The sequence below is a fragment of the Triticum dicoccoides genome, chromosome 3A (genome assembly GCF_002162155.2).
Source record: "Triticum dicoccoides isolate Atlit2015 ecotype Zavitan chromosome 3A, WEW_v2.0, whole genome shotgun sequence".
NCBI lineage: Eukaryota > Viridiplantae > Streptophyta > Magnoliopsida > Poales > Poaceae > Triticum > Triticum dicoccoides.
Window position 1 is genome coordinate 90,073,845 of NC_041384.1, and position 9,659 is coordinate 90,083,503.

At 48.0% G+C, this 9,659-nt stretch overlaps 1 long non-coding RNA gene across 1 annotated transcript; it reads right to left on the bottom strand.

Moving 5' to 3' along the window:
* Positions 1-7,159: 7,159 nt before the first annotated feature.
* LOC119271290 lies at positions 7,160-7,975 on the bottom strand. The gene is made up of 3 exons (XR_005134474.1): positions 7,897-7,975; positions 7,284-7,348; positions 7,160-7,181 (listed from the first exon to the last, which is right to left on the bottom strand). It is a non-coding gene; the product is annotated as an uncharacterized LOC119271290 (long non-coding RNA).
* Positions 7,976-9,659: the final 1,684 nt, after the last annotated feature.

A 9,659-nucleotide genomic window follows, 5' to 3' on the forward strand; every position in this document is an offset into this window, starting at 1 on the left:
AACTCAATATTTCTGGGACAGTTAGAGTATCCATCGATCATATTTGAACCTAATACCAATTCATTCATCTCCATACCACTGCAGACACAACAGAACAGAGGCACTTCATCACCCACGGCTGAGAAAGCAAGGTAGAATCACCACACTGGTGGGCACTTCATCACCCAGGTATAACTTTTACTAATTCATGAATAAATATATATTTTTCACTGCATACATACTATTTCTCTTTTTTTTCTGTTCTTTTCAGATCAATATTGTTGTGATCTTTCATGTCTTTTATAACAGGAAAAATGGTTGTATATGATAGACATCGAACCGTTTCTGTAAACTGAGTACTAACTGAGTTCCCTAAAAAAAGAACCTTAGTACTAACTGAAATATGATGGAACAGAAAATACAATGAAATCAATACGGAACATGCTAGATAAATATTGCCATGAAACCAGATGACACTGATAATTTTAGTGGAAAACAAAGGACTCTTCTGTTATTTTTAGTTGGTCCACCGACCACTCACATATCCAATTTCCATGATCCTCAACGGAAGTCAGAAACACAACATATCCATGGACTTCTCATTGTTCAAAATCTTCTCTTAGGATTAACCACAACAGCATATCGGGGGTTCAGGAATCAAAATATCAGTTACATCAAGAGTTAGCAATGACGAAACTAGCATGTAACAGAGACACTATAAAAGATAGCCAACATCCAGTTAGGCCAATTTTCTGAGGCTATTCCAAAATTAGACGGCATTTCCCCTTTGCAAGCGGTTGCATAGTCTTCAGCGAGGTGTGGTGCAGCTTCCTTGTGAGGGCATATGAACTTCTCCACAAATACCTTCTTGCTCAGCATGACTATGCTATAGTAGTCCCGGTACTGACCTAGCAATCCATTTGCCTTAAGAAACTGGATAATTAGAAGAAGAAACTGTCTCCTGATTTTGATGTATTTTGCCTAAAGTCTCTAATTTTGATGTATTTTTCTTAATTCAGCGAACCGTGAGATGGACTTAGAAGAAGAAACTGTCTCCTGATTGCAGTTGATTAATTAGTATATATGTTGTAGACTTGTAGCATACCTACCTCTATATGGTTTTATATTTCAACTTGATTTCTGAATATTCCAAACCACACGCGAAGTCCTTTCTTACAAGAAGAAGTTTCTCTTCATAACAGTGAACAAAAACTACTGTCAATCAGCTCAGTTCTAGTGCTGTTGGATTTTTTTTAATTGGCTTCTTGCAGTTTTGAAAATTCAGTTTATTCGGTTACTGAAAATTCAGTTAATTCAGTTAGGCACACAAATTTCAGAACTTTTGTGTGCCCTAGTACTTGGTGTTTGTAGAAAACCAGGAGTGTCAATGGGACTAGAATTCACTTGTTCTTATATGGGTTTGTAAAACTTGTTCATGTACTGAACTACTAATGCCTTGTGATGCTCTGAATTACTTGTGATGCCTCTGAATTACTTGTGATCACATTGAGAAAGACTTGTAAAGATGATGATCATCTTTAACAGAAAACAATTTGTGATGATTTTGCTAGTTTGCTGGGTTTTGTCTCCAACCATCGTGTCGTGATGATTTTGCAGGTACCCCGAGAGGCCCTTGAGTTTGCCGGAATGTCGATTAACTTCCGTTCCGGCAAATTCGGGTACTCCATATGTCCTATTTTCAGCAAAGGTCATGCTGAAATTTTCCGTGAATTTTAGCATGACAAAATAGGACATATGGGGTACTTGTGACTAATGCATAGGCCGGGGTATCTTAGTAGTTAATTAAGTAGGATCAAGTGCCCCGGCGTACTTGTGACTAATGCATGGCTTTTAGGGTGCCTCGGTGTCGATAAAAACCGAAATGATGAAAAGTTAGGCTTTTAGGGTGCCTTGGCATCGAAAAACCCTCAATGATAAAAGCTTAGATTTTAGGATGCCTCGGTGTCGACAAACCCTAAATGATGAGACCATGATCTTGTTCCTTGACAATAACCAACTTTTTGACCAAACTTTGTTTCTATTTAGAGAGAAACATGGCCCACAACGATGAGGCCGGGGGTTCGGGCGGCAAGGCATTCTGGGAGCTGTCCCAGGAGATGGAGGAACAACCTCACTTGTATGAGGCCGCCGCCTTCCCCACCGATCCTGAGACCACGGATGGTGCCGCCGAGGATGACCACACTAATGCCACCACTGATGGTGCCGCCGAGGATGCCACCACTGATGATGGCGGCGCACGCACAGATAGCAGCCAGCCGAAGAGGCAACGGAAGGACCGGTGCCCGATCGTGCTCCGCACCCTCAAGGAGGAAGTTACTGAAGTGGACTCCAACGGGAATCCAACGGCGCCCGAACGAATAGTCAAGGGGTACTCGCTTCAGCTCGGGTGCATTGTCCGGAGCACCGTCTCGATCAACACCGAGAACCTGAGGCATCCTGACCGAGGGAATTTGCGCCACCTCCTCTTCACGAAGCTGCACGAACGATACAAGTTCCCCGCTGAATTCGAAAACACAAGCCTCAAAGGGAATAAAGTGAACAATGCTGCCCTCATGAAGATCAAGGAGAAAAATCTTTCGATCACCAAAGAGAATGATCGAGAAAGGTGAGAGTTATGAGAAGATCAAGGAGAAAAATCCTTCGATCACCGAAGATGACTACAACGACTTCAAGATCAATTGCTCGAGCACCGCAAGCTCCCAATCAAGTGAGTGGGGGAAACAAATGCGGGAGCTGAACATAGGGGAACACACACTCGGTCCCGGCGGTTACAGAGTGGCGGAGCCTATATGGGACAAGGAGGAGGCGGACCGTGCCGAGCAAGGCCTACCGCCCCTCTTCGATAAATACGGTGACAAGCAGACCAGGAACTTTGTCAGGGCCCGGTACAAGAAGGACCCGAAAACAAAGGAGCTTACCACGGATCCGAAGACCAGGCAGCTTGAGCTTGTTCTGGTAAGGAATACACCCCCGCGTAATTAGCTCCATATGGTTGCATTCTAATTAATGAAGCCGAATTTCTAAATGGTTCACATTCCTTCCGCAGGCGACTAAAAGCAGTAGCGTGGGGTCGACTAAGAGCAACCCTTGGGACACCACTCTAAATAGGGGGTTGAATGTAATGAAGAACAAGGATAAGCTCAGTAAGCCGACGTCAGCTGGTCGTGTGGCCGGCAAAGGCTTGTCGACAAAATGAGGGTCATACTATACCGCTGGTGTGCGGAAGGAGAAAAAGACCAGCTCGGAAAGCCAGGCGCGAGAGGTTCAAGAACTCAAGGCACAGGTGGCGCGGATTCCGGAGATTGTCCAAGAGCAAGTGGAACAACGACTCGGAGCGACGATCACCGCCCTTGTGCCTACCTTGATCTCGGGGTTGAGTGCGTGGATTGCGGGCGGCCAACAGGGGCCGCCCCCGATTCCTAGCTTCACGGCCAGCAACTCGCATAATGCGATGGCGGGGCCATTGGTGCCTCCGGCGGAGGCGGCATTGGTGTCTCCGACGCCGGCACGGGAGCTTAATGCACCCGGGTGTACGCCGGCCGGCACCTCTTCAGCAAGCGGCCGCTCCGTCAACTGCACGCCCGCCGTTGGCGGTGCCTCGACATTAGCCGAGCTCGACGCCATCATCACGGTAACTAATTAAGCCTCTCTCGGCCGAGGACTTCATCTCCTTGCCTTTGACTAGGCATCCCTGACGCCCTACATGTTTTCGCAGGGCGCCGCCGACGTTCCGTGCACTCTCCTCCACTTCGTGAACAACGAGTTGGTCGATGTCGCCAAGGGCAAAATCGTTCAACCGGGCAACCCCTTGTTCCACGGTACCCAGATGCCACCCAACTTGTTTAGGGTTCAACTAGTTCGGGTGCTGCCAGGCTGCGACGACTTGTTACCTCCGATTCGACCCGTCGGGGCCGACGATGATGACGTGATGACCCTCAGCGCCTGCCTGAGCTGGCCCCTGCTTTGGCCGAAGAGCCAGATTCGTTTGGGGGCGGGGGACACCACCCCAAAGACAACACCGCCAGTCGTGCCGGTGCCAAGTCGGCCCCATGGCAAGACCGCCGTAACGGTGCCGGACATCCCTATGCCACTGGATCCAAACATGCATATGGCACAGGATCAGAACGACGACGACGACGACGATGATACATTTGGCAACGTCGATCAGTACTTTGCCGAGCATGGGTACGATGGCGACTTCATGGGGCCTCCTTCTCAAGAACCAAACCCAACAAAAGACGTGTGCGATCTAGCTCGTACCGCGGAGAAGCCAAGTTGCAACAGGCGCCGTCTGGCGTTCAGCTCTCAGGAGACGCCTCCAACTGCCGACTTCACCGAGCCTCAGATAGGCGAGGTGCGAAATATTATCAGCCCCAACACACTCAAGAAGGCGGTCTGTGAGCAGAACTCGGTCCCATTACAGGAGAAGAAGAAGGCACGCAAAAGAAAGACTAAGAAGGGTGCGAGCCAGCCGGCACCGAGTACGATCCGTGCTCAGGACGGGCCACCTTCACCGCAGGATATCTCGAGGAGGGTGCATCTGGCGGGTAGGGTGATGCTACCGACAAATATGCTCAATGCTGCAACCGGTGCTATGCGGAGTCTGCATGACAGTGTTCTTGCTTTGGAGAAGCAGCGTCTCAGGGAGAAGGATGTGGCATACCCGGTTTTCGCGGCCAAGGTGCCAGAGGGCAAGGGCTTTGTGGATAACTCCATCGGGCGTACGATCGTCCTGCGTTTTGATGACATCCACGCTATGTTGAACCTTCATCCGCTGCACTACACCTTTGTTCGGCTATTTTCGCTGAGTATGGAGATGCAGATCATTCGCGACAAGACCCCGGACATCATGATAGTCGACCCCTTCTACATGCGTGCCAAGATCTTGGGCAGCGCTGGGGACCGGCAAGTCGCGAGTTCTTACCTCGAAGGCGTCATTCTGGCAAACCAAGATAAGGATAACTTCCTCGTGCCTTACTTTCCCGAGTAAGTCCTCCCCTCAACCGGCCCGTAACATATGAATTCTTACTTTTCGATCGTTTTTCTTTTAACATTCCTTGTTTTCTGCAGTGACACACGTTGCACGCTCATCCTCCTAAGCCCCAAATATTCCATGGCCACGTATTTCGACCCGGACCGTCAGTCGAACGTAGACTACACAAATGTCAAGAAGGTTCTTGATGATGTTCTCCCCGGCTACGCCCAATCTGGAGGCACCTTCACCAGGCCTATTCGTAAGTACGGCAAGCACGTGTTCTCCCACAATACGACGTTCTGCTGCGTCAAGCAGCCGCCTGGCGGTCAGAAGGGTGCCTACTATGCCATCCATCACATGCGGGCGATCGTACGGGACCATCATCAACTTCTGCTACCGAGTAAACTCAAAGATTGGGCCGCGAGCGTGTCGGCAATCCAGGACGCGGACCTCCGACAAGAATTCTTTCGCATCCAGTCGGAGTTTGCGGAAATCATCCATCAAGATGTCCTTCGTACCTCGGGGCAGTTCTACCTCAGAAATCAACCGTCCAACAGTGACATTGACACAATGCTACAAAAGCAGGATGACAACGCCCGTTCTTTCATGACTCCCACGATAGACGGCGGCTTCATCCACGCTCCGGTCCCTTGAGTCGAGTTGTCTAGTTCTGAAACATCGATTGGCTCATGTTGTAATTAAACTTTAATGAACTTGTAGTATGTCTCTTTGCTTTCGAGAGTCGTTCAACTTAGATGTAATCGATGCTATTAATGTCTTCCTTTTCTCTTCCGATCGTTCTGTTGCATAATTATATATTGCTTATGTATTGTCTGTGAATTGGTACTAACGTTTCGTTTGGCTAGTGCATAGCGATGCCGACGTATGTCGTGTACAAGGGTAAGGTTCCCGGAGTCTACGATGACTGGGAGGAGTGTCGGAGACAGGTTCACCGATTCAGCGGTAACAGTTACAAAGGGTACACCACTAGGGCCGAGGCCGAATCTAGATACGCCCGCTATCTAGCGGGAGAGGGGAGGGAGCGTTGGAGGAACCGGATGAAGACAAGTTTCATCGTGATGATGCTCATCGTGATGACCGCAGCTCTCTTCTATGCGATGGTAGTTTAGATGATCGATATCGACTTGTAATGTGAAGACAAACTCGCTACTCGCGGTCTCGAGACTTGTAATATAATGTTCTATATTTGTTCGGTCTTTTTAATTCGGAGACTAATATGATGAATTGTATTCGGAGACTAATATGATGAATTGTATTCAAAGACTAATCTTCTATTGTATTCGATGAATCTGTTGTTGATGTGTGCTGTCTATATTTTGTCAAACTATACATTTTGTAACCTGTGCAAAAAACAGAAAATAAAAAGATAAAAAAAACCTAATATTCATACTAATGGCGCATCACAGGACAGTGCGCCATTAGTATGACAGTGCATACTAATGGCGCATCACTGGGTAGTGCGCCATTAGTATGTTGCGGTTACTAATGGCGCATCCGGTGGTGGTGCGCCATTAGTATGCCAAAGCACCTGGGTATACATGGCCCCTGGGAGGCATACTAATGGCGCACGCTGGCCTATACTAATGGCGCACCCGCGGTGCGCCATTAGTATACCAGATACTAATGGCGCACCAGGTGGTGCGCCATTAGTAAAAATTACTAATGGCGTGCTGTTAATGGCGCACCACAGATGCGCCATTAATGGCCATATTAGGTGCGCCATTAGTAGGGGTTTTTCTAGTAGTGTAAGAAGCTATTTGCATAAAGTAGAGAACTACAAAACAAGCTATTAACCATCCTACTGGTAGCAAGGACATAAAGATAATCACTTAATAAGATAAGAAGCAGACATGAATAACATAACTATGTACAATTCAATATCCCAACTGAGAGTGAACATGTATTAAACATTTCCTGCATTCCAATACATGCATGACAGATTCACAGCATAACTATATATAGCTGTACAAACATGCATGAACAGGAAAGCAACCAAACTACAAGAACATATAAGGAAACATAGGGAATGACTATAACCTATGGAGTGACAAGCACATATATGAACTCAAAGTAATGCCCAGCTTGCGCATATATGAGCCGTGCCGTCGAGTCCCGCAGCCACCAACACGCGCCGCTCGCTGTCGCGGTCACCACCTTGGTCGTCGACACGGCGGTGCTGCCAGACCTGCAAAAAACAGAGGAGGTGTGAATGGACATCACACTTGCCAACTAATTAACTATAGCTTGCTACACAAACATTTCGTTATAAAATTCGCTCAAATGGAACCTTGGAAACACCCTTTCCCAAGTAGTCAGATCCACCGTCCCTCAGTTCCAAAGCTTCATAAAGACCTACAGAAGAGGGATGATTCAGACAATATTAGTTCAACAAAAATAATAAAATAACATTCGGTAAATAATGATACAAATAAGAGTTTGGAACAGGATACATTTTGGTGAAGTGTCTGTCAGGGAGAAGTGATTCAGAGTTTCAAAGTGAAGTTGTTTCTGAATACTAGTAGTGTAATTACTAATTAGCTAGCTAGATGTGTGCATGAAAGCTACTGTTCCTATTGGGTTGCAGCTTGTACTAGTTAGTTAGCTAGCTAAGGACTTGATAGTATTCTTTTTCCAGATAAAGAGCTGATGCTACTAGTCTAATCACACAGTTTTAACCAGATTAGAGCAAAGACAACACGCCAACGGCAGAACCAAGACCAAGTCTCGGCAATCCAATAGGAATCTCCGGAGCTCCATATATCGCCACACACACGGCCACGCACCACCTGGCCGCCCCCATCGCAAGTTTGCAGCACACCACCGCACCCGACATTGTAGCAAGTGCGCGCGCTCACGCACATAGCACCGGTGCAAGGTCATGGGGGGCACGCAGGTCATACCTGTGTGGGCATCGGTACTCGTCGCAGTAGAGCACGAGCTGGCGGTCAAACACAGTGAGCACGAGCTGGCGGTCAAACACAGTGAGCACGAGTTGGCTGTGTGGTTATCAGCTTCCCCTGATGATGGAATTACGCAAGTCCAAAACTCAATCATGAACTGTAATGGTATATGCAATGCAGCAAACAATAATGTTTTTTTTCGTTCAGAAGTTGAGATGTCCCTGTGACTCGATGGTGTCATGATTCTAAGCGTGGAATTGCAATTCTAAGCAAGCCTGGAGTATGATAGTGGTACATGAAAGTATGTAGAACAGCAAGAGTAAACACTCAGAATTAGGGATTTTAGGAGTAAGCAATTGTGTTCATCGAGAGACCGTAGCGAGCAAGCATCAGAGGGCCCAAGTGAGACATGGCGTTGTCACGAGCTCAGTGGCAAGTATTGGAGGTGAGGGACAGAGAAGGAGAGGAAGAGGGTACCTTGAAGACCTCCATGTCCATGGCATCGTCGAGCGCGGGGTTCTGTCCCAGCCGAGCGGCACCCAGGCCTCTCGTCGCGTGGAAGAGCGGCGTCGGAGGGCACGGCTGTGTGTTGGTGGAAGACGGCGGAGGCGTCCACTACAAGCATCACCGTCGCCTCGCCGGCGCATCGCATGGAGATCGTGGAGCGCCGGCACCTGACCTGCTCGATCTGGATGCCCCAACACCAAGGGAGATAGGGTGAGCAGAGGGTGGGGCGGATGGATCTAGGAACGCCAGGTACATGAACCACTCGGTGTTCTTGTTCAGATCCGGCGGGGGCACCACCTGTACGTACCGGCGCGAGCGTGCTGTGGGGCGGTGGCTCCTCCCGACCGGCTCGGTGTCGCGAGCATGGAGATAGGGCGAGGGGATAGGGGCGGCGGCGGCAAGGTCGCTGGTGATGGAGCACGGCGGCGGTTGTGGGTAGGGTTTGGGGTGGGGCAAAGAGAGTTGTGGGCATGGCGGATCTGACGGCGCCAGCCTCCTCGATCTAGGGGCCCCGCTGTGGGATAGAAGGTGAGGGGAGGTGGATAGGATCGGGGGCAGAGGGCGGATGTCGCCGGTGGAGTGGAGGTAGGCAGCGGCGAGGGATGGGTGGGTGGGTGCGGCGGATGTGGAGGAGAGGAGAGGAGAGATCCTGGGGTGGAAAAGGAATGGATAGATTAGGTCACGGTTGGTCTGGGGTCATGGGGTAGCTGGCTCGGGATGGTTGGATGGACGGGTGGATGGACGGATGTACGCCATGTCATCGATCCATGCCTTAGCTGATTCCACCAATAAGAATTAAGGTTATGTAAAAAAATATGTTGTTTTTTCTTATAGTTTTTATCCTCTTATTCAGGGCAAACATTCAACATAACCACTTAGGCCCCGTTTGATACCTCTGCATTTTCTACGTATTTAAAGAATGCTACGGTTTTTTCAAATACCATGGTTTTAAAGAATACTACGGTTTTTAAAACTTTGGTTTTTTAGTACTTTACTATCAAACACAGCCTTATAGTTTATTAAAATGAATAAATATAGTGCACATGTGTGTATTTTGGGATGACAAACAATGTTGATTTGGGGGGTTCCATTTTCTTTGCACAAAAAATTCATTTTTCATTTTCCGAGTGCTCAAAAAGGGTTTTTTGTTAAGAACCTAACAACTATTTTTTCCAAAATTGTACCAAATCATTTTTCTAAAATACTAGGCCATATTTAATGCACAATTGACCAAATGGTTTGGTGTCAAAATATTT